Raw genomic sequence first — 27,536 nt, forward strand, 5'->3', positions numbered from 1 at the left:
CAGACTGGACATTCCAGGAAGGCCTTGTTAGTTCATCCTGTCCTTAAAACCTGTCATGTACATTTTATGACTACCCTGATGATCTTCCCTAAGGGGTTTATATTTTATGTCTTTAGATGTTGTCTTTAAGGATGCTTTCCCGTCTCCTTTATCTAAGACAAAATTCCTTCTGCAGTTTGTTTCCTTTACATCTCCAGAGCCATTTCTGTCATTTATTCCCCTCCACTGTTTGTTTCCCTCACATTCTGACAATATTTTTTAAATGCCACATAAAATAGAACTTTTATCATTTCAAAATTTTCTTAAGCTCTTTCACAACTCATCAAATGGTAGGTAAGGAAATGCAGCTTGACCTGCTTTTTTTATTGTCCCAATCATTTTGGATCTACCTACTATGAGTTTGAAAGCAACAACACTTTCCTTGTGTTGGGAGGATTGACCTTTGCTTATCTAGTTTTATTACTCTGGTTTTATTACTTGGTTTATTTGTAGTTGCTGACATGTTGCTTTGCAAACATCTTTTTGCATTGCCTCCAGAATATGATCTGCCTCGACACTTAGATTCCTTGATTGAGACTTCAGCTGTGCCTGTTGTTTCCTCAGTGTGTGGTAGTGTGATAGATAAATGCTGACGGTCAAGCAGTTGCAGAGACTGAGGTAGGATTGCTTTGCTGGCCCCCTGCCCTAGCAGCAATCCATTCTTAGCTGGTGCTCCTGCTACCCCAGGTATACGGAAAGGATGAGGAGTTGGAGCGGGTGGGGAACATGGTGTTTTAAGGGATTCAATCAATGTCAGTGACTCAGGTAAGGGTAACTCATTATCTGCACATTTCATGATGTTAAAGAATCATGCAGCAATCTAGGAGGGAAGCCCAGCTGGCATGAGCCTTTGTGGTTGAATTCCGTCTCTCAAGATGGTAGATCCCAAATCACGATTTTTAGTGGATTCGAACTTGACCTGATCAGATATAGGAGAGTTTACCTGTAAATCTCTTTATCTGTCCATAGGACAGTGTAATTTTTAACCTGAATTATGGCTGTGATCCAGGGTTCTCAGGAGGCACAGTGCCTTCTGAATCAGCAATAAATAAAAATTTGCCTGATGAGTTTAGAACTCAAAGCAAAGAAGGCCATGGTTGTCAAGAGCCAGCCTGCCCCTCAGCATGTTCCCAGAGGACAGCACTGACCTTTGTTAACCTTGCCACAAAAGATTAGGCACAACACCTTGGTCTCTACAGAGACCAACTGTGCTCCCGCTTATGACCAAGATGTCCTGCTCCTTGACCTCAGCCATTGTGCAGGAAGCTGCTAGCCATCTACATCCTCGACTTCAGAGTCAGACTGTGATTCCACCACTTACTGTCGAGGGACCTAGGGGAGGTTATGAATCTTAGGTCCTAAATTTCTCTGTGATCCACCTTCCTCATCTATAAGATGAAAAGAATACTAGTCCTACCCCATAGCATTTTGTGGAGGTTAACTTAATTTAAATACATAAAGCATTTTGCAAAAAGCATGTCCTGTAGAGTGCTAAATAAAGCTGGGTGCTGGGGAGCTCACACCTGTAATCCTAGCTATCCAGGAGGCAGAGATCAGGAAGACTGCAGTTTGAAGCCAGCCCAGGCAAATAATTAGAAAGACCCTATGTTGAAAAACTCATCACAAAAAAGGACTGATAGAGTGGCTCTAGATGTAGGCCCTGAGTTCAACCCAATACTGCAAAAAAAAAAAAAAAAAAAAAAAAGCTAAATAAATGTTAACCATGGAGAGGAAAGCAACCCTGCTGTCAGAATTTCTTTGACTGTTTGCCCTGGAATTTCTACCTTTCCACAGTAACTAAGGCTACTATATTTTTCACATCCTTATAACCTGTCTGATTACTCAGGATCCCTAGAGCCTCATCCAAGCCCATACCTGGAGCATGTTCCAAAACTTGATGGGGACTTGGGTGAGAAGGGAAAATTGGTGAAAGAGATGGGAGTTGAGTACATTCTCAAAGAATAAGTCATTCAGTGAGAGGTGAAAGAGAGGAAAGAGTGTAGAGTGGACCATGTGAGTCAAGTATGGAGGGAAGGATTTGGGATATATGTGGGAGCAACAGCTCAGAGTGCTCTGGAGGGAAAAATGGGAGCCCAGGTGAGAGATGAGGGCAAGCAGGAGCCAATTAAGAACACTTTATCTTCTGCCATGTTAAGAAGTTTAGGTTTTTACAGCATTTGTACCACAGCCAGTTAGAGGCTCAGAAGCATCTGGAACTTCTGAGCAGCAAAGTGACATAATCAGATTTGAGCTGTAGCTATGAAACCTAAATTTCCCTGCCCTCCCTAGCCTGGATCACAGATGACATAGCGAGTGTGTGAAGGGAGTGGAGCTTTCTTTCTGTCTTTATTTAGTCAATATTTACAGAACCTCTAGGTTCCTGGAAATGTTCTAGGAGCTAACATAAATGCTGATAAATGAAGTTGCTGGTATAGTGGGGAAAGCAGACAACAAACAAAGTTATTTTTAGTACATGGCAACAGTTGTGGGTAGGTTTGCAAACCATTCATGGGAACAGGGGTACAGCAGAGTTGGTGGGACACTTATTCTCTACCTCCTGGGAAATGCCTTGCCAACCTGTGTTGGCTGGAGACAGAATCTTGCACCTGTCATGGCATGCCTGGAAGACTTCATGCCCACAAGAGCAGTATCAGGCCAGGCAGGCGATCTGTGGGAGGTTTCGTTGATTGACCAACTGCAGAGATGTAAAATCTCCACTAAATACTTCTTCAATTTCAAGTTATTTTTCTGTCTCACCCACCAGGTGAGGAGGTGATGACAGTCTGGAATTCTACATTAAATTCCCAAGGCAGAAAGAGAAAAGGACATCCCAGGCAGGAGGACATGCAAGAGCCAGTGTCTGAGGCCTAAGAGATCAAGCTTAAAGAAGGTGAAAGAGTTAAGGTGATTATGCTTTGCTAAGCTTTTGTGTCTGTTTGTCTTGCATTTGTACCATGACTAAGTCTCATGACTAAGATAAAACGCATGATTGGAAGTAAGATAATCACTTAGAAAAAAGTCTGGCACATAGAGGTTATTGATAAATATTCAAAAATATTTATCAAATGAATGAGTTAATGAATGTTGAGTTTCATATACTTTCCCTTGGCATGAGGTTTCTTTTGTTGCCAGAACAGGCTGCAACAGATTGAACAGGCAAGCAGTGTCTTGTCTAGTTGATTATGGGCAGAAGGCTCTGATCCAGGCTATCTAATTCCAATGAATCCTCCTTACCCCCAGGGCTGTGGTCTGAGGGGCCCTTATTCTGTTGAGTTCCTCAGGGAACCCTGTTCTTTCCCCAGTGCTGGTTGAACACATTGCTTGTCCTATTGGTACAGTACAGTGATGGGCAGACACATTTAATGATTTATTTTGCCAGTTTGCTCCCTACTCCTTCTTGGCAGACACTCAAAGGACAGAAAGAAGCAAAATGATCAGGGAAACTGCAACTGGTCCTCATTGCAGGTGCTACCCAGGCTTGCTAGAGTTTAAGGAGTATTTGTGTTTGCACATTCCTGTTGTATTGTTAGGGCTGCAGAAGGAAACAGAATAGGATGACTTTAGCAGGGCACAATCAAAGGACTATTTACAATGGGGTGGGCAGGATTTGGAAGCCACTGAAGAATATAGAGTAGTGCTAGAAACAGCTTGGGTCTGAAGGGACCATGGAGAGAGGTTATCCTGACAGAGATAATATACAGAGAGTTATACAGAGAGGCTACCTTGAGACAAGATGGGACAGGAGGAACGGTGCATTTTGTCAGAGGTCACCTCAAGGAAAGGAAGTTGAAAGGACAAACACATCCACTTACCTGTCCTCCCTGCCTTTGTTCTCCTCCAGTTCTCCATTCACCAAGCTTACTGCAAGTTCAGTGGAGGCTCTTGGGGATATACCCAAAAGACTGTTACTCCAGAGGCACCTGCACATCCATGTTTATTGCGGCACTATTCACAATAGCCAAGTTATGGAAACAGCCAAGATGCCCCACCACTGACGAATGGATTAAGAAAATGTGGTATCTATACACAATGGAATTTTATGCAGCCATGAAGAAGAACGAAATGTTATCATTCGCTGGTAAATGGATGGAATTGGAGAACATTACTCTGAGTGAGGTTAGCCTGGCTCAAAAAACCAAAAATCGTATGTTCTCCCTCATATGTGGACATTAGATCAAGGGCAAACACAACAAGGGGATTGGACTATGAGCACATGATAAAAGCGAGAGCACACAAGGGAGGGGTGAGGATAGGTAAGACACCTAAAAAACTAGCTAGCATTTGTTGCCCTTAATGCAGAGAAACTAAAGCAGATACCTTAAAGCAACTGAGGCCAATAGGAAAAGGGGACCAGGTACTAGAGAAAAGGTTAGATCAAAAAGAATTAACCTAGAAGGTAACACCCACGCACAGGAAATCAATGTGAGTCAATGCCCTGTATAGCTATCTTTATCTCAACCAGCAAAACCCCTTGTTCCTTCCTATTATTGCTTATACTCTCTCTACAACAAAATTAGAGATAAGGGCAAAATAGTGTCTGCTGGATATTGAGGGGGGGAGCGGGAGGGGGTGGAGTGGGTGGTAAGGGAGGGGGTGGGGGCAGGGGGGAGAAATAAACCAAGCCTTGTATGCACATATGAATAATAAAAGAAAAATGAAAAAAAAAAAAAAGTTCAGTGGAGGGCAGGGTGGCCCTTTGACATGGCCCATGACCCAGCCTCCTGGGCAAAGGAACAGAGTGTGAGAAGGTGTGAGGTGAGCTGGAGGAGCCAATAGGTGCTCTTGGCACACTACCTCCCCCTTGGTCTGTCAGGACCAGTGACACCTCCCAGCTTTTCTAGAGGACTAAGTTATTTCCAAAAGAGTGAAACTATTACTGGAGAACAGGAAGGATGAGAAGCAGATCCTCAGCTTCCCAGTTTCCACACAATTCACAAGAACTTAAGGTCCATGACAAAAAAGCATTTTTAGGGGTTTTGTAAAAAGGAGGGTCTCACAAGTTAGAAGTTTAACAGGTATTTATTTTAGTAAAGCAGAATAAAGTAGGGAGAAACAGGTAAGGGAGAGAGAAAAAGTTCCTGCTTCCAATGCAGGAAGTGGGTCGGAGGAAGACTCAAAATGGTGGTTCTTATCTGGGGTCTTCATACTTTCTGAGCTGGGGATTATACATGATCATGTCAGTCTAGCAACCCCAATCATTTTGCCAAGTTTCCAAGGAGTAAGAAAATAGACTTAGGGTATGTTTATTACCCCAAGATATGGCTAAGATGGGTCATCTTGTTATTAAAAAAAACATGCAGATATGTCTAAGTTTATACAAAACATGCACAGTAGGTATGAATTTTAGGGACTCCCATTTGCCAGACATGCCCTTTAATTTTCTGTCTCTACCTATTCAAAGAGTTTGTAGCTTCTTAACATCTCAAAGGAGAAGGCAGATGCAGATAGCTCCTCTATGTCTCCCTTTTCTTGTAACTTAGCACCTAAAAGGAGAAAATGATGGAAAGAAGATTTGCTGCTCTGATTTTTAAGTTTTTGTTTTCTGGTTCTATTTCAGTTTTTTAATCTGCTCCTTTTAATATTTATTACTTTTTAATTTCCTGTCACCTCATCTATCCTGCTTCAAAATACATGCAGGGTTGAGGAAGAGGCACCCTAGTTTATTTGCGTACACACACTTTGCTGTGTCCCATAATGGGAAGTGTATAAATGAACATATCACAGTCAGACCCTATGGGATGTCTAAGGTACTTCATGCAAAGGAATATTATACAGTCATCACTACATTTCAAAAGGTTTTTAATGCCATCAGAAAACTAATATAATGCATTACTAATTTTGACCCAAAATTTGGAAAGGAAAAAAAAGAGAGGTAGGATAGATTTTTGTACTTTTAAAAATAAAAAGGCTACCATTTTAGAATCATCAACAGATGATATAAACAACAAGCCTTGGTTAGGTCTTTCTTCTTAACCTTTTTTCATTAGCATTCTGGCAAGGATGAGATTAGAAAGTTGTCACCCAAGGCTCTTTGGACTTTATGAAGCTTCATATGATGAGGGACATGCTTGAGATAGTTCTCATGTTGGGCTTTGAATTAGAGTTGAGAGAGAGAATAAAGACAGGGCTAGGGAGCACATGCCAGTGCTAGGCTACAAGCCTACAAGTCCTACATGGCTTGCCAAATGTTGCTCATTGTTGGGGACAGAGTCTCTGGTCAGGCAACTTCCACCAGCCTCCCTTTTCTTTTATTCCCTTTTCATCTTTTGCCCATTGTTCTTCCTCCTTGGTGTAATTTGGACTGGGAGGCAGCTCCGGAGCCAGCAGAAGCTTGGTGGTCTGCTTTGGCACTTCGGGGGAGCTCAGTTCTTCTGCTGCCCTATTTGCTGCCTGATCTGCCCGGCAGTTTCCTCTATTAATGTAGTCCGTGCCCCTTTGGTGGCCACTGCATGCATGACAGCCACTTGAGATGGTTCCCAGACTGCTTCCAGCAGTTGGAGAATTTCTTCTTTGTTTTTAATCTCCTTTCCCCTGATGTCAGTAATCCTCTCTCTTTGTATATTGCTCCATGCACATGCAGGGTGGCAAAGGCATATTTAGAATCTGTACAGATGTTTACCCACTTTCCCTTTGCATATCTTAGTGCCTGGACCAAAGCCCAAAGTTCAGCTCATTGTGCAGACCAGCCTTGTGGTAAGGCTTCAGCCTGTATGACGTCATTAGCAGTGGTGACTGTGAATCTGGCTTTTTGTTGTCCATTCTGGACGAAGCTGCTCTTGTCTGTGAAAAGTTCGAGCTCTGGGTCTGAGAGGGGAACATCCATTGGGTCTGGCCTGCTAGAATATACTTCGTCCATCATTTCTTCGCAGTCGTGATCTGGAAGCCCTTCCTGGAAAGTGGCAGGATTTAAAGTTCGTACAGTCTCTAGTCTGACTCGTGGATTTTCACATAGTAATCCTTGGTAATGGGCCATTCTGGAGCTGGTCAGCCATTTATGACCCTGTCCATTCATTAGAGCTACGACTGCATGAGGAACTTTGACATTAACGTCCTGTCCCAGAGTGAGCTTGCCAGCCTCCCTGATTAGGGTTACTGTAGCCGCCAGGGCCCGGAGACATGGAGGCCACCCTGAGGCCACTGGCTCCAAGCACTTTGACAGGTAAGCCACCGGCGGCTGCCATGGACCCACCGTTTGGGTGAGAACCCCCAGATCTGTGTGATTTTTCTCACAAATGAAGAGATTGAAAAGTCATTTTACATCTGGCAGCCCTAATGCAAGGGCGCTGGTTAATAGTCTTTTTATTTTCTGGAAAGCCTTTTCTTGGTCAGGTCCCCAGTTTAGAGGGTCTTTTTGAGAGCCTGCTCTGGCCTCATAAAGTGGTTTGGCCAGGCTTGAATATCCAGGTATCCATATGCTACAGAATCCTGCCACTCCTAGAAATTCTCAGACCTCCTTCTTGGTCTTTGGCTGAGGGATGGAGCAGACAACCAGCTTCCTCTCTGGTCCCAGGGTGTGCTGTCCTCAGAGATGACAAATCCGAGGTATCGGACCTCTTGCTGGCAAACTTGGGCCTTTTGCCAGGAGACTTTGCAGCCTGCCTTGGAGAGTCGGCTAGCAATGCCTTTTCCTCTCCCAGCATTTCTCCCGGTCGCAGATTGCCAGGAACAAATCATCCATGTTTTGAAGCAAAGTGCAGCTTGGATTTTCTTCCAGGAAAGTTGACAAATCTGCTTCTAGGGCTTCCCCAAACAAGATAGTTGAGTTCTTGAATCCCTGAGGCAATCTGGTCCAGGTCATTGGTGTTTTTCTTCCAGTATGGGGGTCTTCCCATTCAAAGGCAAACAGAGGCTGGCTAACTGGCGCCCAGGCAAAGGCAGATAAAAGCATCCTTTAGGTCCAGGCAAGTGAAACAGCTTGCTTGTGGTGGTAGAAGGCTCAGGAGAGTGTAGGGATTAGGGTGCAGTGTGATAACGGTGTTGTTGACTGCCCACAGGTCCTGGACGGGCCAGTAATCTTCTCCCCCTGCCTTCTTGACAGGCAACAGTGGGGTGTTCCATGGCAATTGGCAGTCGATTAATATCCTTACATCTGTCAGCCGCTGTAGGTAGGTCTGAATTCCTAGGCGTGCTTCCGGTGGTACTGGATATTGCCTCTGTCTGACAGGGAGAGCCCCAGGTTTAAGATCTACCATTATGGGTGCATGGTTGTGAGCCAGGCCAGGGGTCTCAGGTCTCAGCCCAGACATCAGGGAACTCCTCCAGCAGGCAGATGGGCTTTTCTAGGTCCCACTTTTCCTGGTGATGCAGTGCCATTTTCCTTCTGCAAGTATGGTCACTGCCATGATGAGGGTGCATTTGGTCCCCTCACGGTAAGATTTGCAGGCCCTCCTTGGTTGAAGGTGATTTGGGCTCTGAGCTTTGTTAATAAGTCCCTTCCTAGGAGAGGAATTAGGCATTCTGGTAAACATAGGAACTCATGAGTCATTTCATGTCCTCCAAGTTGGCATGTCCGGGCTGGGCAGAACTGCCAGGCAGTTTGGGTGCCAGTAGCTCTGACTATTGTGGTTCTATGCTGAGTGAGTGGGGCCACTGGCTTAGTGACCATGGAATGCTCAGCACCTGAGTCCACCATGAAAATCATTGGTTGGCCCCCCACTTTTATTTCGACCTTTCCTAGTCTGATCCAATTACTGCTAGGCCAATGAGATCTTGGGTCTCTGGTTTGTGCTGCCATCCTGTCTTCTTTCCTGGAGCAATTTTGTTAAGCTCCAGTGTTGTTCCCTTGCAGTGGGGGCATTCATTTTTCCAGTGGTCAATCTCCTTGTGATAGGCACATTGGCCTCACTGGAGGGGTTTGCCCATCGGGTCTCCTCTTCCTTGGTGGGATTGACTGCTGAGTTGGTTCCAGCTTTCCCAGTGCTGCAGCCAATAAGGACACCTTGGCTTTCATTCTTTTATCAGCTTCCTGTTTTTCTTCATTTTCTCAGTTTACAAAAACTTTATTTGCCACTTCTAACAGCTGGGTGGCATTCATCCCAGTGAAACCTTCAAGTTTTTGAAATTTTCTGCGAATGTCAGCATATGATTGAGTCACAAACGCCGTATTGACCATTTGCTGATTTTCTGGCACTTCTGGGTCGAAGGCCTCACAGAGTCATAAAAATCAGTCGGTGTTTCCTCTGGCTTCTGAATAACTGCTGCAATTTTGGACATGTTGGTAGGACTCTTAGCTCCGGCCCTAAGCCCGTGTAGGAGAGCGGCATGATATTGAGTAAGGTCTCCTCATCCCTCTGCTGTATTGAAGTCCCAAGTGGGTCAAGCATCAGGGACCACCTCTCTTGCCCATGCTTCTGCATCTAGGGTTCCTGCTGGGGCTTGCCCTTGGAGCCAGCAGCGGGCCTCTATCAGAATTGGCCGCTGCTCTTCTGTATTGAAAAATGTCAGGAGGATCTGCCGGCAGTTATCCCAAGTGGGTTGATGGGTCTGGAATATGGATTCTAGGAGATCGACCACAGTCTGGGGTTTTTCTGAATATGACAGTGTATGATTCTTCCAATTTAGGAGGTCAGTTGAACTGAAAGACTGGTAATAAAGGATAGAGCATCTGGGCTGGACTGCACCATCAGCATCAACTTGCTGGGGCCTTTGCATCTCATGGAGAGGCATCTGCAAGGCCCTGGCTTGAGGGGCCAGTGCCTGAGATGAGTGAAGGTGGCGGCTCAGGGGCTGTGGACTCAAGCTGGGGATGGGTGTAGGAGGGACATCACTGGGACTAGGAGGCTGCTGGTGGGGCTGAGAAGGGCTCACTGAGGGTGGTGGGCTGTCTGGGAAAGGTGGCACTGGCTGCTCTGATGGTGGAGGTGTGCTGGGAATGTATAGCGGGGGCTCTTGCAGTTTATCTTCTGGATCCCCTTGCAGAACAGGTTTGGTCAGATTCTGGTCTTTAGGCCTTATTGCCTGGGCCACGAAAACTCTGCTCTGTCCCTTTTTATTAGTACAGACTCAGACTCAAGAGGGCATGGTCTGAGCCACCTGGAGCCAGGAGTCAATATATGGAAACTGGTTGGGTTACCCAGGGCTTCCTATTACTATCTGATAAATGGCTCTGATCATGGGCAAATCTAGAGTGCCTTCAGGGGGCCAGTTGACCCCAAAAGTGGGCCATTCTGACTCGCATAGTATGTGCAGCTTTCCAGGAGACATTCTAATCCTATAATCCCCTGAGAATCCCTTCTTAAAATGTTTAAGCATACACTCCAAGACTGTAGGTTTTGAAGATCCTTCACCCATGGCAATTAGAAGTATCCCCTATCACCACCCTATGTATTCCCCCCATGCATCAGTGGTGCAAAGACAAGCAAGGGTGGGTGCCTCTTCAGGAGAAGAGACCAATCAGATGTCTGTCCGGCCGCATCCCAATGGAACTTCGGTGCCTCTTAGCATTGATGGCAGGGTCAGCCTTGTGACTCTGGATTGGGGGTTCCCCCAACACCACCCTAAGCTGCATGAGGTTCACCACAGTACTGCAGAATAGACCCACTCAGACCCCGTACCCTTTTAGCCGTGGGGCCACACACTGGAGCCTGAAGCAAGGATGAATCAGGCCGCTCACTCACATACACACTCACACCTTAGTTATTATAGTTATCCGTCCCCTCTTCTTGGAGAATTCCCTGACCTGTGGAACTCCTCTCAGAGGTTCCTGGGAGTAGATCAAGCTCCTCTTCGTCCAGTGGGATGGGAACTGACTTAGGACTGATTTCTGGGGGAGGTGTTACTGAGTCCGGATGAGACTGTCTGATGAGTTAGTCAACTTCTCCTTGGAGTCCAAGCAGGGTAAAGACTACACACAGAGTTGGAGCTCCAGGGCAAAGGAGGACCTGGAATACCATCGGGTGCCACCTCCTTCAGTCCCGTGTCCCTCCCCGCTCCAATGCAGTCTAACAGCCAGCTGGTGCCTCAAGGGGCCAGTCGGTTGGGATCTCGCTGGGGCCTCCAAATGTTGGGGAAATATTTTTACAGATTAGAAACCAAGTGACACTCAGAGGAGTGGAGAACTCAGATTTTATTTTACACCAGCGAGCTCAGACATATACTGTGTCTGAGCACTGAACAAAGGATTCACAGGATATTTAAAAGGCAGTGCAGGGCATCAAATTATAAGAATGTGCTCAGGTTTTGGGGCTAACAGTGAGTTAGAGACCTAAGGTTGAGTTACAGACCTAAGGTTGTTTAGATAAGATCAGCAGGGAAGACTTGCTTTGGAAAGTTTATGTACAAGTGGAGACAAAGGAAGGCGGGAATGAGTGTTTATCTCTGCATGGTGCCCTTTATCTGGTCCTGAACTTTTTGCATGGCTTTAATGGGCAATTCCTCATGCTCTACATCTCTGGCAGCTTACCATGTTTTATGGCCCTGTTTCAAGGCTATCTTCCTCTTCAGTGAAGGTGATTTTTATATTTCTCACCAAGAAAGAGTGGCAGGAGGCTTCCCTATAAGGGAGCTTGTTACAGAAGAGAACAGGTAACTAAAGTTGCATTAGAGTGGTAGTTTGAATTATAATAGAATAGACTGGTTTCCAAGGCAGAGCTAATATATATTGCTTTCCACTCCATGGAGGGATGCTATCAATAGATTTGTTGTTTCCATTAATAAGGATATCACTTACTGATGAATAAAGCAAGTGTGAGAGGGTCTATTGATGGATCAGGTGATTAAAATCTTGGTTGTGGTAAGCAATTAGCAAACTGATAACCTGTTGTAGGATTGGGAATGAGACATTAAAAGAAAGATGCTATGCAAATGCCTACCTGTAGAGAACATTTTTGTGTTCTTTAAGATTTATGGTCAAACTGTAGAATTCTTAGTAAGAAAGCTGAATAAATATGCATCTCCCCAAGATGAAACACATTTTTATTATTGAATTTCTTCTCTGGAGAAAAAGTACAAATAAAAACAATGCCTACTGATCTCATCATACATTTTACTTTTTAACATTATATTTCCTTAAATTATAAGGAAACCCTGTAAACTCTAGTAACAAAGAAATACATTTCATTCCTTAGGTCTCTGTTTTTCTCTAAGAGTCCTATACCAAGTCTATTATATGGCCAGATGATTCTACTTATGAATTATAATAAAAGCATAAACAAATGGTACTACAAATCTAATAAGCCAAAACGCTTTTTTTTTTCATTTTTCTTTTATTATTCATATGTGCATACAAGGCTTGGTTCATTTCTCCCCCCTGCCCCCACCCCTCCCTTACCACCCAATCCGCCCCCTCCCTCTCCACCCCCTCAATACCCAGCAGACACTATTTTGCCCTTATTTCTAATTTTGTTGTAGAGAGAGTATAAGCAATAATAGGAAGGAACAAGGGGTTTTGCTGGTTGAGATAAGGATAGCTATAAAGGGCATTGACTCACATTGATTTCCTGTGCGTGGGTGTTACCTTCTAGGTTAATTCTTTTTGATCTAACCTTTTCTCTAGTACCTGTTCCCCTTTTCCTATTGGCCTCAGTTGCTTTTAACATATCTGCTTTAGTTTCTCTGCATTAAGGGCAACAAATGCTAGCTAGTTTTTTAGGTGTCTTACCTATCCTCACCCCTCCCTTGTGTGCTCTCGCTTTTATCATGTGCTCATAGTCCAATCCCCTTGTTGTGTTTGCCCTTGATCTAATGTCCACATATGAGGGAGAACATAGGATTTTTGGTCTTTTGGGCCAGGCTAACCTCACTCAGAATGATGTTCTCCAATTCCATCCATTTACCAGCGAATGATAACATTTCATTCTTCTTCATGGCTGCATAAAATTCCATTGTGTATAGATACCACATTTTCTTAATCCATTCGTCAGTGGTGGGGCATCTTGGCTGTTTCCATAACTTGGCTATTGTGAATAGTGCCGCAATAAACATGGATGTGCAGGTGCCTCTGGAGTAACAGTCTTTTGGGTATATCCCCAAGAGTGGTATTGCTGGATCAAATGGTAGATCGATGTCTAGCTTTTTAAGTAGCCTCCAAATTTTTTTCCAGAGTGGTTGTACTAGTCTACATTCCCACCAACAGTGTAAGAGGGTTCCTTTTTCCCCGCATCCTCGCCAACAAAGCCAAAATGCTTTTACCAGAAATATCAAACATGTTTTTATAAAGATAAGTTTTAGGTTTGAAGAATGGCTTATTCAAGGCTGATTTACCCCAGTTCCTGCTCCTCCTCCCTGACTCTTTATTGCTAACCTATTAAACTACAGTGGTACACTTCCTTTTTAAAACTTGTTCAAGGGCTCTATTTCTTCTTCTCCTCCATCAGCAAATACAAAATGGTATTGCTTGCTGCAGGTTGTTAGTATACTATCAGACTACCTTTAAAAACCATGTAGAAAGTCATTGAGAAAACCTAACATCTTACAATTTAAGTAAGTAATTTGTTGTTTAAGAAGCTTGTTGCTTTATTAAAAATCAAATAATAATAACAATAATGATAATAAAAAAAGAGTGTTGGTTCAAGTGGAGGAAGACCAGAAAGCAGGAGGGCAGTTGGGGGCTGTTTCCAAAGGGCAGAGCTTCCCAGATCCCAGAATTAAGGTGGGCTGGAGACAGCCATCTACCCTGGACTTTGTACGGCTTATCAAACATTAACTTATTAAGACCAATCTGTCCTTAGAAAGAGGAAGCTTTCAAATTTTAAACTACTTGGTTTTTGGCCCCACCTTTTCTCCAATGTGAGTCAAAGCTGTGTGTACTGTTTTCATTAACAATAACAATGGGCTTGCAGTTTTCTCTATAGAGCTTTGTGTCCCCCCAGATCAGCTCTATGTATTTTGAATTATAGCCACATTCTTGAATTGAACTGAAAGAAAATGGACTAGAATGAAATTGTAGGGATTGTGGTCTGGAGGGATGTGTTGTTTTAGCTTAGAGAAACAAATGGTACTTTGTGACTTAGTGTTAGGGTTCTCTGTGCTCAATAGAGATGGACACCTGTAATTTCTTTCTGTTAACGTGGAAGCACCAAGAGCTCTTTCTCATGTTCTAGATTCTGAGAGCCCTGCACCCAAGTTTGTAATTTGTCTTTTTTATTTTTTTTTGAGACAGTGACTTGCTATGTAGCTCAGGCTGGCCTTGAATTTGGCCTCAGATGGATTACAATGTGTACCACCATATCCCTTTCTCAGGAGGGAAGTAACTGCTTTATGTGTCCTGCTTCAGATCACTGTGACTCTGCTTTGCTCCCCATGGTTTTTAGGTCTAAGAATTCATTTCAATTTTGAAAGGCAAATGAAAATCCTGCCTATGTCTGGAAGTATTGTTTATTTGCATAGTGGATACAGGACTCAAACCCAATTTCCTGGATACAGGCCTTACACTCAATTTCCTGAATCATTGCCAGCTAGCTTGACTCACCTCCCCTAGTGATGCCCAATTAACCCATCAAGGCTGGCACACATGGCAAACATAAATAAGAACACAAAAGGATTATATTGTTCCTTCTTTTAAACATCCCTGGACTCAGAGTTTTAAATCTCTAATTTTTCTAGTATGTTGATGAAAGATACACAAGCTCTCTTTATTAGGTCTCTAATATCTTTCTTTTAAAAGGAAACTAATTTAAGCATAATATCAAGTATGTTACTTCCAAAAGCTACATTTCCAGCCTGCTTTGGCTTCACTACCAGCCTCAGCTTGTTCCTCAACATTGGCTTATTTAGGCAAGAATAAAAAAAGGGAGGGTGTCAAACCTACTACATTAAGTTAACTTGCATTTTGTCTGGACAAACACCTAGGCACCAACACTGTCCATCTTGAATCAGTAACAGGACATACCTTTTTTAAGGCTTAAGTGTGTGGTTTAAAGCTGCATCATTTCAGTGAGTCAACTGAACTTGCTTCATTTCTTAAGACTTCCAGAGAGTGCTGCCTTATGCGGACTGTTGTATTTTCTGAGGATGCGATTCATTCATATGCAGTAGGATACATGTTCCCTGACTGAGGATTCACAGCCAGTCACAGCTCTGTGGCTTGCTCAAGGCTAGCCATAAGGGTCTAGTGATACAGCAAAGGAAACCTGATCTGCTAACAGGAATCTGATTCACTGGCTGTATTTCTTCCTTTGGTGCTGGGGATTGAACCCAGGACCTTGCACATGCTTGGCAAGCACTCTGCTACTGAGCTATATCCCTAGCTGGCTATCTTCCTTCTTATCAAAGCCATCCCGCTCTTGTTCTTGTCTTCTTTACCAAGGGATCTTCCTTGACTCCTGATTCCTGCTTTGCATGGTATCTATATTCTTGTGTTTAGAAGACATTCCAGTGTGTAGGCAAACTCTGTGCCATAGAGGCTCTTATTTCTTCTGATCTGGCAGTTTGTCAGGAGCGAGATGGCTTGTGCTGATTTGTCCATTTTAATGCCTCCTGAAAAAAATGCTTAATTCTACTTCAATCTGGTATTCAGCTTGATTTGGTAAAGCACATAAGTGGGTTCCACTCTTTTGCTCCCTTATATCATCCACCAATTCATGTTAACTACCAGCTATGTGCCAAATGCTCATTCAGTTATTCATTTGTGTGGAGATATTGTATTCACTATAATTCTGGAAGATCCTGGGAGTGAAAGGTTCTCTTCTGGCCCCCAGAAGAGAAGCAGCTGGAGGAGGACAGGCTGGAATGGCCTTCGTGAAGGCATTGCCTACATGGCACAGCATGGCAGCTGGAACTGGGGCTTCTGGAGATAGGGGCCTGGATGTGAGACTTGCTCTGTGAGGAAATGAGGGTGTGTTGTTCTGTGAGAAGTGTCCCTTTTCCGAGGGCACCACTCACCATCCACCCAACAACCATTATCATTATCATGCTGTGTCACATGACTTGTCTTTCCTTCCTTCCTGCTTTCCTTCCTCCCTTCCTTTTCTTTCTTTCTTTCTTTCTTTCTTTCTTTCTTTCTTTCTTTCTTTCTTTCTTTCTTTCTTTCTTTCTTTCTTTCTTTCTTTCTTTCTTTCTTTCTTTCTTTCTTTCTTTCTTTCTTTCTTTCTTTCTTTCTTTCTTTCTTTCTTTCTTTCTTTCTTTCTTTCTTTCTTTCTTTCTTTCTTTCTTTCTTTCTTTCTTTCTTTCTTTCTTTCTTTCTTTCTTTCTTTCTTTCTTTCTTTCTTTCTTTCTTTCTTTCTTTCTTTCTTCTTTCTTTCTTGTGGGACTGAGGCACTCTACTGCTTGAGCCATACTTCCAGTCCATGGATGCATTTCTTATGAGAACCTTAAGGGGAGGATTTTACTTCTAGGTTGGTTTAGGTTGAACCCTTGTACAGAAGCAGGAACTGAGATGAGGTGTCTTGAAGCTGTCATAGCTCTCCCTTGGAGGACACAATATTCACTCAATATAGTGCAATTAGAAGGTTCAAGCCAGGTTCCTCTTATTCTCTGTGTCTTCTTAGGCAGAGGAATTAGAGAACTTCTTCTCTTGCATGCAGCACAGCCTTGGGGACCGTTGGCCCCATTAAGCTCTTCCATTGAAAGAAAACTAAGGCCACAATTGCAGTCACAGAGCAGGCTCTTGCCTTGGGGAAACTGGGAAGCCTGGATTTCAGCCTCCACCTGTCCCCTCCACTGGGTGACTCTGATCTGAGCACATATCATTTATTTCACCAGCTTGCTTCTTACCATCCACTGGTAGATACTACTAATAAAGGAGATGGCTCCAATGTTCCCTGGTTGTCTGCCAACCATCTGTAAAGTTGCCCTTTTTGGGAATTTAGATTTCCAGTGTGGAGGTTGTAGCCTGTCAGCAAATAATAAACATTTATCTCATGAAATATTATGTCCCCAAAGTTTTGTTTATAATGGAAGAAAAGTACATTTCATTCCCAGATGGGACTCACAGGGCATTGTTGCCCACCAGGAAGTTTTTATTGTAGGAAGATACTATGAAGGAAGGGAGGAAGTAATGATGGTAATAATAATGAAAAAAACTAACTGTTTAATACTTAGAGAGCATTATTAACTTTTCAAGATAAAACTTGAATGACATACTAGGATCCTCATTGGTAAGGAAAGGGAAGACCAGAGGGGTCAGTGTTCATTAAAAAGCAGCCAGTCTTCCCAGAGGTTGGGAATACTGTGAGTACCTGACACCTCACTCCCAATTACCTGAGATTGCTTGGAAGAGTTCCTTTTTGCTTTCTGAGAAATCAAGAAAGTCTCCAGCGAGGTTATCTCACACTTTGACAGCCAGGACAGAAATGTCTCGCATTTTAAGAAGCAGGAAAAGACCTCCAAGGTAGAAGTCTACCTATATAAGGCTCTGAGTGTGTTCAATACAATCTTTGCTACTTTCTGCCCCAGCCTCTGAGAATGATATCTTTGTAATGTCCACACTTTTTTTTTGGTACTGGGGATCAAAACCAGGGCCTCTCATATGCTAAACATGTGCTCTACCACTGAGCTACACCTCTAGCCTCCACAACTTCTATTTTTGAGTACTTCATTCTAAATTCCCACCTGAATACTGCTCAGGCCTTTTAGAGTCTGTGCCCGGAACACATTTTTTTTTGTTTTAATTTTTCTACTTTCCCTCTCACTACTGCTTCTTAAAAATGGAGCCAAGGAAAAGGTGTGGTTCATAATTGTTTTGCCTGGGGCTTCCTGGCTGGGTGACTTTGAAAATTCTGTTCTTTGAAGGTAGCTGTAAAACTTGTGTACTGAGAATATTTGGCATTGCTTGGGTGGTTTTATGTTTGTGAATAATACTGGTAGAATATCGTAGCTTACTATGATCAAGTTAAGACAGAAAGGAAGAAGGAAGGAAGCAAGCAAGGAATGGTTCAGCAGAATGATTTTAAAAGTTTAATACTGAGAAAACTTTCTACATTTTAATTTTGTTTTGGAATGTTGCCATTTTTTGTTGAGATGTCTGTTTTGAAAGCATATTCAGTTTCCCCAGACTTGCACATATTCATCAAAGGCTTCCTTTTAAGAAGAGGTCTATGCCAAGCTCTGGTCAAATTTTAAAGCATCTTTTGCTATAATTTAAGGTGTTAAAGATATTGCATAACAACAGGACTAGAAATGATAAGAATTAACAAGCAACTCTATTTTATTACTGCTCTTGCATGTATTAGTTGATTTTAACTTAATTTTATCATTACTAGTAGGGGAAAATGTAATATGTAAAGTTTGGCATGCTCTCAAGAAATTCCTGTGTGATTGGTATAGCCTGATTGGAAATATTACATGTTGGCATTAAAATTATTTTCCTCTACTTTTACCTCCCATGGTGGAGGGATAAAGAGAAGCTAGTTAGAATGAGGAGATGTTTGTTCCACCCCGTGACCAGCTTTGTGGAAACATATAGTCATGGTGTTTGTAGGAGGAAAGAAAACATGGAGGAAGCACAGATGGAATGGTTAGTTAGGTGGAGCAACCAGGATGTGGGCCGTGTGAGCAGTCAATTCCTTGTCTCTCTTGATTGGGCTTCTGGAAAACTTGAGAAATTTCAAATTGTTTTTCCAGCCTGAGAGCTGACTTACTATTTGAACCTGGACAAGTTACTGTATATCTTATAAAGAATATTTGAGAAATGGTTGAGAAAGTTTCTTGGTAGCCAATAGCATCTACATTCCCATTTGTCTTTTACAGCAACACCCATGGACTTCCACAGTTTCTCAAACCAGAGAGAAAAATATCCACAATCTTTATCCTAAAGTACTCCAGACTGTGGTATAAAAAGAAATAAGTGCAACTCTTTTAGATAGGTGTCTTAAGATACAGACAGTGTTTCTGTGATATTTATTTTTTCATTCATTCAATTAGATTTTGACTAAACATTATAGCAGATGGTGTAAATGCTCCCAACCCAGAGTTCACCCACTGGTAAGAACTCTAGTGTACACTGGCAGCTCCCTACCTTATGAGTACATGGGTCTCTATTTTTCCCCATGCTACCAAAAGAACTTTTGCTCAGTCACAGTGTGGGGCAATTGACACTCAAGGGAGAACCTTTAATCAGTGGAGGATGAAAGTCAGTGAATAAGCATTGCAAGCTTTTCTATCCCTTAGGTGCTTTTCAGAAGGTCCTCACTGGGACTGAGCTCTGATGACCCACAGTGGTAATTGGGTCATTGATGTTTTTTATTGGTGCTCTTCTCTTTCCCATTTGCATTTCCTAAGAAGGTCTTCACAATAAACTACCTATACCTGGGTTGCCTCAGGGTTTCCTTTCAGAGGAACCCAGAGGCAGACAAGTATATATTGTGACTGCCATGCTAGGTCAGAGAAATTCTCAAGGATCTCATAATGGAGACAGAGATGGAACTAAGCAAAAATGTACTCCCAGCAGAATATGTCCATGTATCATGAATAGTACAAAAATAATGGCCAAAGGGAATTCAGAGAAAGAAGAGAATAAAATTCAGGAAAACAAGACAGTGGACAAAGAGGATGAAGTGAAGACTTGAAAAATAAATTGGAATTTAATTATTTTCTTCTGGGGTTTGTAAGTATTTAATCTGTGATCCTATGATAGCAATAGATCCTTTGGATAGAGGGAGAAGGGAGGAGAAAAAACCACTGAGTGTAGGTTATGGGTCATGTAATTCATATAGGCCTAAAGTGGACACAGCATTTGAGAACACAGATTTATATATACACTATTGCATTAAATCTCCTAATTAAATGTAAGATGAAATTGTAATTATCCTTAGTTTTAGGACAGAAACTTGAGTTCCAAAGAGTTTAATTGGTGGGCTCAAAGTGAAATACCTAGTACATGACAAATTTAGAGACAAATCTACAAATTTAGAAGCCAATTCTGGCAAGGGGATGCAAACACAACTGGTTATCCCCATCAATTTTATTACTTAAGAATTAATCTTTATGCAAACAAATTTTATTTCTCCAATACCTGCTATTTATAGGTAATACTGCTAATGGTTTTATACGTTATATAAATAACTGGTTTGGCATTGAATCCATGAATTTGTCATTGCTAAGTTATAACTCCAGGTCAGTGAACAGAAATGTTACAACAACCTAGCTAACAACTTAGGTAGCCAGAGCATAGAAATTAAGTCAAGGGAAAGATAACAGATGATTAAAACCTCCAACCAACTAATCAACAACACACGAGTGAGTCTCAAAATAGAAACATGGAGAATGAGACTCCTCAATCACACAATAGATTTGGTGGACAGCAAAAGCGTTGAATTCTCAGCTGCGGAGGTCAGAAGGATGATAAAAAGAATGTTTAAGGATCTTAAAGAAGACCTACAAAAACAACTCAATGAATCCCAAGAGAATGCAAATAAAAAACTTGAGATGACACAGATACAATTAAATAGACTCAAACAAACATCAGAATGAAATCAAGGAAAGTATAAAAAAAGATAAATGAAATAAAGAAGGCAGTACAAGATGTGAAAAAGGAGCTTAGCAAAAGTATGAAAAGTTTTAAAAACTAAAAAATAATCAAACAAACATTAGAAACAAAAAGTAACTTAAGTCAAATAAAAAATACAGTTGAGAGCCACTCCAGGAGAGTGGATCAAGTAGAAGACAGAATTTCAGGGCTCGAGAATTCCAAGATGGCGGCTAGAGGTAGGAAGCAGAAAGCGACCCTCCTATAGTGAAATCTTGGAGAGACGCTGGAGACACACTTTGCAGGCATAATCACCGAGAAAAGGCATAACTTTGACTCCTCCACATCTCCAGCCGGCACAGAGAATCTCCACTTCACGTTAAACGGAGAACCGAGGAGGCCCCCGGGCCTCCAGTGGCCGGCGCCCATACGGCTTGGGAAGACGCGGACCAGGTGAGCTTCGCGGTACCGCGGTAGCCCCACAGACAAGCCTGGGCCAGAGCAGCATAGCCCCCTGGACAGACTGACCTCCACCCGGGAAAAAAAGAGAAACTGAGTACTAAGCAATAAGAACAGTTAAGACGCTGGAAAGAGGGTGGGGCGCCCTGAGCACTGAAGATTGGGGGAAGGGAATCCTTCCTGGGACTGTAAATAAACGAGCCGGGCGGGCCGGAGAGGCTCTGGTGGGAGCGGGGCGCGCCCAGCAACCAGGAGCGGGGACGCTTGTGAGAGGAGGGAAGACCCACTTCCCACGTGAACTGTAAATAAACACGCAGGCCTGACAACACGGGGCAGTGTCGCCTTTCCCAGTGCTTGGAAAGGGAAAAGCCTGTAGCAGAGGCCCCCCCACCCACAGGAGAACTCTGAGCAAACAAAGCCTGTGGGACCAGGTGAGTGCTAGCTCACCCCAGAGATCTGCATAAATAACGCCGCCAGCTACAGGCTGAGAGCAGCAGGCAGGCAAGCCACAGTTGCAGATACCACTCTCAGAACTGCCTCCAGATGCTTTTTTTTTCTTTTTCTCCCTACCTTTGATGAGAGAACAGCCGAATTACACCTGCAAGCCGAAAAACTTACTGAAACTGTATTGCATTTGAACTGGGGACACTTGGTGGGGCTTTTTTTTTTTCTTCTGTGTGTGTGTGAGTGTAATTTTGTTCTACTTTATGCATCCCCTTTGATGAGACAACTACAGAACAACATCTGAGGCACCAACTCCAGGACTGGAGATTGAGACGGACATCCAAATTATTAAGACTGAAATTGCATTGCATATAAACTTGGAAGTTTTTTGGTTTTTTTTGTTTTTTTTAATTTTCTATTTTCCATTTTATTTTAATTCATTTTTATAAATAGATATTACTTTCATATACTTATTTATTATTTTTTTATCTTTGATTTTCAATCCTCTCTCTGTCACTCTATTGTCTGTTCAGCTTACTGTCGATTAGTACACTAACACTCCCTGTTTATACCTTTGAAACTCTCTTGTCTGATACCTTGTTCTGCTTTCTCCCTCTTGTCTGTATATTTGTTTTCCCCTTTTCTTTAACTTCTTGCTTTCCATCTCAGCTCACTCTTCCATTCTCAATATTACCATTGTTATTATTACAAGCTAGAAAATACTTAATTACACACAGTACAGGGACAGTAACAACACCAAGGACAATGACAGGAAGACAGAAAAAACAAGGAAACCAGTTTCCCCACAGCAAAAAATTAGTACAGGAACCAGAGGGGAATGAAGAGAACAGAAACTCAGAGCCAGACTCCAACAAAATGAAGATAAACTATGCCAAAGGACCCAATGAAGCCTACAAGAATAATTTAAAAGAAGACATACTACAAGTACTCAATGAGAATTTTATAGAGATGATACTGGTTAGGGTCAACCAAAATGTACAGGAGACACTCAAGAAATTCCAAGACAATAAAAATAGAGAATTTGAAAAAGCAAAAGAAGAAATAAAGGAAACCATAGAAGCACTGTATAAACACCAAAGTGAAAGACAGAACACAATGAATAAATGGATAAATGAACTCAGGACAAAAATAGACAACAATAAAGAAGAAAACAGCCAGGATATGGAAAACCTCAGAAAAAAGAACGAAACAGAACTGCAAAACAAAACGGAAGGCCAATCCAGCAGAATAGAACAAACAGAAGACAGAATCTCAGAACTTGAAGATGAAATGGTAATTAAAGGAAAAACTGAAGAACTACTAATTAAACAACTCAAGACCTGTGAAAAGAAAATGCAAGAACTCACCGACTCCATCAAAAGACCAAACTTGAGAATCATGGGCATCGAAGAAGGAGAAGAGGTGCAAGCGAAGGGAATGCGTAATATATTCAACAAAATAATAACGGAAAATTTCCCAAATCTAGAGAAAGATATTCCCATACAAATGCAAGAGGCCTCCAGGACACCAAACAGACCAGATCAAAATAGAACTACTCCACGACATATCATCATTAAAACAACAAGTTCAGAAACTAAGGAAAGAATATTGAAGGCTGCAAGAGAGAAAAAACAAGTAACATACAAAGGTAAACCCATCAAAATCACAGCAGACTTCTCAACAGAAACATTAAAAGCAAGAAGAGCGTGGGGTGTGATCTTCTGGGCACTGAATGAAAATAACTTCAACCCCAGGATACTCTACCCAGCAAAGCTATCATTCAAAATAGATGGAGCAATAAAAGTCTTCCATGATAAGCAGAAACTAAAACAATATGTGACCACAAAGCCACCATTACAAAAGATTCTGCAAGGGATCCTGCACACAGAAAGTGACACCCAACTTAACCATGAAAAGGCAGGCAGCACCAAACCACAGGATAAGAAAAAGCAAGACAGTAGAGAGTAACATCAAGTTAGGTACACACAATCAAACCTTCAAACAACTAAGATAACTAAATGGCAGGAATCACCACATACCTATCAGTACTAACACTTAATGTTAATGGACTTAATTCACCCATCAAAAGACACCGTTTGACAAAATGGATTAAAAAAGAAGATCCAACAATTTGTTGCTTACAGGAGACTCATCTCACCGACAGAAATAAGCATATGCTTAGGATGAAAGGCTGGAAGAAGATTTACCAAGCCAATGGCCCCCGAAAACAAGCAGGAGTAGCAATACTTATCTCTGACAAAGTAGACTTCAAACCTACATTGATCAAACGAGATAAAGAAGGACATTCCATACTAATAAAAGGGGAAATAGACCAAAAGGAAATAATATCATCAATCTGTACACACCCAATGTCAACGCACCCAATTTCATCAAACATACCCTGAAAGACCTAAAAGCATATATAAACGCCAACACAGTGGTTGTGGGAGACTTTAACACTCCATTATCATCAATAGATAGGTCATCCAAACAAAAACTCAATAAAGAAATCCAAGATCTAAAATATGCAATAGATCAAGTGGACCTAGTAGATGTCTACAGAACATTTCATCCAACCTCTACACAATATACATTCTTCTCAGCAGAGCATGGAACCTTCTCCAAAATAGATCATATCCTAGGGCACAAAGCAAGCCTCAGCAAATATAAGAAAATAGAAATAATACCGTGCATACTATCTGACCACAATGCAGTAAAAGTAGAACTCAACAACAAAAGTAAAGACAAAAAACATGCAAACAGCTGGAAACTAAATAACTCATTACTTAATGAAGAATGGATCATCAATGCAATAAAAGAGGAAATTAAAAAGTTCCTAGAAGTCAATGAAAATGAAAACACAACCTACCGGAACCTATGGGACACAGCTAAGGCAGTCTTGAGAGGAAAGTTTATAGCCATGAGTGCATATATTAAAAAGATTGAAAGATCCCAAATCAATGACCTAATGATACATCTCAAACTCCTAGAAAAACAAGAACAAGCAAATCCCAAAACAAATAGAAGGAGAGAAATAATAAAAATAAGAGCTGAAATCAACGAAATAGAAACCAAAAAAACCATACAAAGAATTAATGAAACAAAAAGTTGGTTCTTTGAAAAAATAAACAAGATCGATAGACCCCTGGCAAACCTGACTAAAATGAGGAGAGAAAAAACCCAAATTAGTAGAATCAGGAATGCAAAAGGGGAGATAACAACAAACACCATGGAAGTCCAGGAAATCATCAGAGACTACTTTGAGAACCTATATTCAAATAAATTTGAAAATCTAAAAGAAATGGACAGATTTCTAGATACATATGATCATCCAAAACTGAACCAAGAGGAAATTAATCACCTGAATAGACCTATAACACAAAATGAAATTGAAGCAGCAATCAAGAGTCTCCCCAAAAAGAAAAGTCCAGGACCTGATGGATTCTCTGCTGAATTCTATCAGACCTTTAAAGAAGAACTGATACCAACCCTCCTTAAACTGTTCCATGAAATAGAAAGGGAAGGAAAACTGCCAAACACCTTTTATGAAGCCAGTATTACACTTATCCCAAAACCAGGCAAAGACACCTCCAAAAAGGAGAACTATAGGCCAATCTCCTTAATGAACATTGATGCAAAAATCCTCAACAAAATAATGGCAAATCGAATTCAGCAACACATCAAAAAGATTATTCACCACGACCAGGTAGGCTTCATCCCAGGGATGCAGGGGTGGTTCAACATACGAAAATCAATAAACGTAATAAACCACATTAACAGAAGCAAAGACAAAAACCACTTGATCATCTCAATAGATGCAGAAAAAGCCTTTGATAAGATCCAACATCATTTCATGATAAAAGCTCTAAGAAAACTAGGAATAGAAGGAAAGTTCCTCAACATTATAAAAGCTATAGATGACAAACCTACAGCCAGCATTATACTTAACAGAGAAAAATTAAAACCATTCCCTCTAAAATCAGGAACCAGACAAGGATGCCCACTATCTCCACTCCTATTCAACATAGTACTGGAATTCCTAGCCAGAGCAATTAGGCAAGAAGAAGGAATAAAAGGAATACAAATAGGTAAAGAAACTGTCAAAATATCCCTATTTGCAGACGACATGATCCTATACCTTAAAGACCCAAAAAACTCTACTCAGAAGCTTCTAGACATCATCAATAGCTATAGCAAGGTAGCAGGATATAAAATCAACATAGAAAAATCATTAGCATTTCTATACACTAACAATGAGCAAACGGAAAAAGAATGTATGAAAACAATTCCATTTACAATAGCCTCAAAAAAAATCAAATACCTAGGTGTAAACCTAACAAAAGATGTGAAAGACCTTTACAAGGAAAACTATACACTTCTGAAGAAAGAGATTGAGGAAGATTATAGAAAGTGGAGAGATCTCCCATGCTCATGGATTGGTAGAATCAACATAGTAAAAATGTCTATACTCCCAAAAGTAATCTACATGTTTAATGCAATTCCCATCAAAATACCAATGACATTCATCAAAGAGATTGAAAAATCTACTGTTAAATTTATATGGAAACACAAGAGGCCACGAATAGCCAAGGCAATACTCAGTCAAAAGAACAATGCAGGAGGTATCACAATACCTGACTTCAAACTATATTACAAAGCAATAACAATAAAAACAGCATGGTACTGGCACAAAAACAGACATGAAGACCAGTGGAACAGAATAGAGGATCCAGATATGAAGCCACACAACTATGAGCAACTTATCTTTGACAAAGGAGCTAAAAATATACGATGGAGAAATAGCAGCCTCTTCAACAAAAACTGCTGGGAAAACTGGTTAGCAGTCTGCAAAAAACTGAAACTAGATCCATGTATATCACCCTATACCAAGATTAACTCAAAATGGATCAAGGATCTTAATATCAGACCCCAAACTCTTAAGTTGATACAAGAAAGAGTAGGAAATACTCTGGAGTTAGTAGGTATAGGTAAGAACTTTCTCAATGAAACCCCAGCAGCACAGCAACTAAGAGATAGCATAGATAAATGGGACCTCATAAAACTAAAAAGCTTCTGTTCATCAAAAGAAATGGTCTCTAAACTGAAGAGAACACCCACAGAGTGGGAGAAAATATTTGCCAACTATACATCAGACAAAGGACTGATAACCAGAATATATAGGGAACTTAAAAAACTAAATTCTCCCAAAACTAATGAACCAATAAAGAAATGGGCAGGTGAACTAAACAGAACTTTCTCAAAAGAAGAAATTCAAATGGCCAGAAAACACATGAAAAAATGCTCACCATCTCTAGCAATAAAGGAAATGCAAATTAAAACCACACTAAGATTTCACCTCACCCCTGTTAGAATAGCCATCATCAGCAACACCACCAACAACAGGTGTTGGCGAGGATGCGGGGAAAAAGGAACCCTCTTACACTGTTGGTGGGAATGTAGACTAGTACAACCACTCTGGAAAAAAATTTGGAGGCTACTTAAAAAGCTGGACATCGATCTACCATTTGATCCAGCAATACCACTCTTGGGGATATACCCAAAAGACTGTTACTCCAGAGGCACCTGCACATCCATGTTTATTGCGGCACTATTCACAATAGCCAAGTTATGGAAACAGCCAAGATGCCCCACCACTGACGAATGGATTAAGAAAATGTGGTATCTATACACAATGGAATTTTATGCAGCCATGAAGAAGAACGAAATGTTATCATTCGCTGGTAAATGGATGGAATTGGAGAACATCATTCTGAGTGAGGTTAGCCTGGCTCAAAAGACCAAAAATCGTATGTTCTCCCTCATATGTGGACATTAGATCAAGGGCAAACACAACAAGGGGATTGGACTATGAGCACATGATAAAAGCGAGAGCACACAAGGGAGGGGTGAGGATAGGTAAGACACCTAAAAAACTAGCTAGCATTTGTTGCCCTTAATGCAGAGAAACTAAAGCAGATACCTTAAAGCAACTGAGGCCAATAGGAAAAGGGGACCAGGTACTAGAGAAAAGGTTAGATCAAAAAGAATTAACCTAGAAGGTAACACCCACGCACAGGAAATCAATGTGAGTCAATGCCCTGTATAGCTATCCTTATCTCAACCAGCAAAACCCCTTGTTCCTTCCTATTATTGCTTATACTCTCTCTACAATAAAATTAGAGATAAGGGCAAAATAGTTTCTGCTGGGTATTGAGGGGGCAGCGGGAGGGGGTGGAGTGGGTGGTAAGGGAGG

At 41.6% G+C, this 27,536-nt stretch overlaps 1 long non-coding RNA gene across 3 annotated transcripts in view; it reads left to right on the forward strand.

Annotated features, from left to right (window-relative positions):
* Window positions 1-27,536, forward strand: part of LOC141424766 (uncharacterized) — a 93,332-nt gene that overhangs the window by 45,690 nt on the left and 20,106 nt on the right. For 2 of the 3 annotated variants that reach the window (XR_012449668.1, XR_012449669.1), the window contains exons 3-4: window positions 2,804-2,943; window positions 3,881-4,260. This is a non-coding gene — a long non-coding RNA (uncharacterized lncRNA). Of the gene's footprint in view, window positions 1-2,803; window positions 2,944-3,880; window positions 4,261-27,536 lie in introns of those variants that run through there. The other variant, XR_012449670.1, reaches the window with a different exon arrangement.

The sequence above is a fragment of the Castor canadensis genome, chromosome 1 (genome assembly GCF_047511655.1).
Source record: "Castor canadensis chromosome 1, mCasCan1.hap1v2, whole genome shotgun sequence".
Lineage (NCBI taxonomy): Eukaryota > Metazoa > Chordata > Mammalia > Rodentia > Castoridae > Castor > Castor canadensis.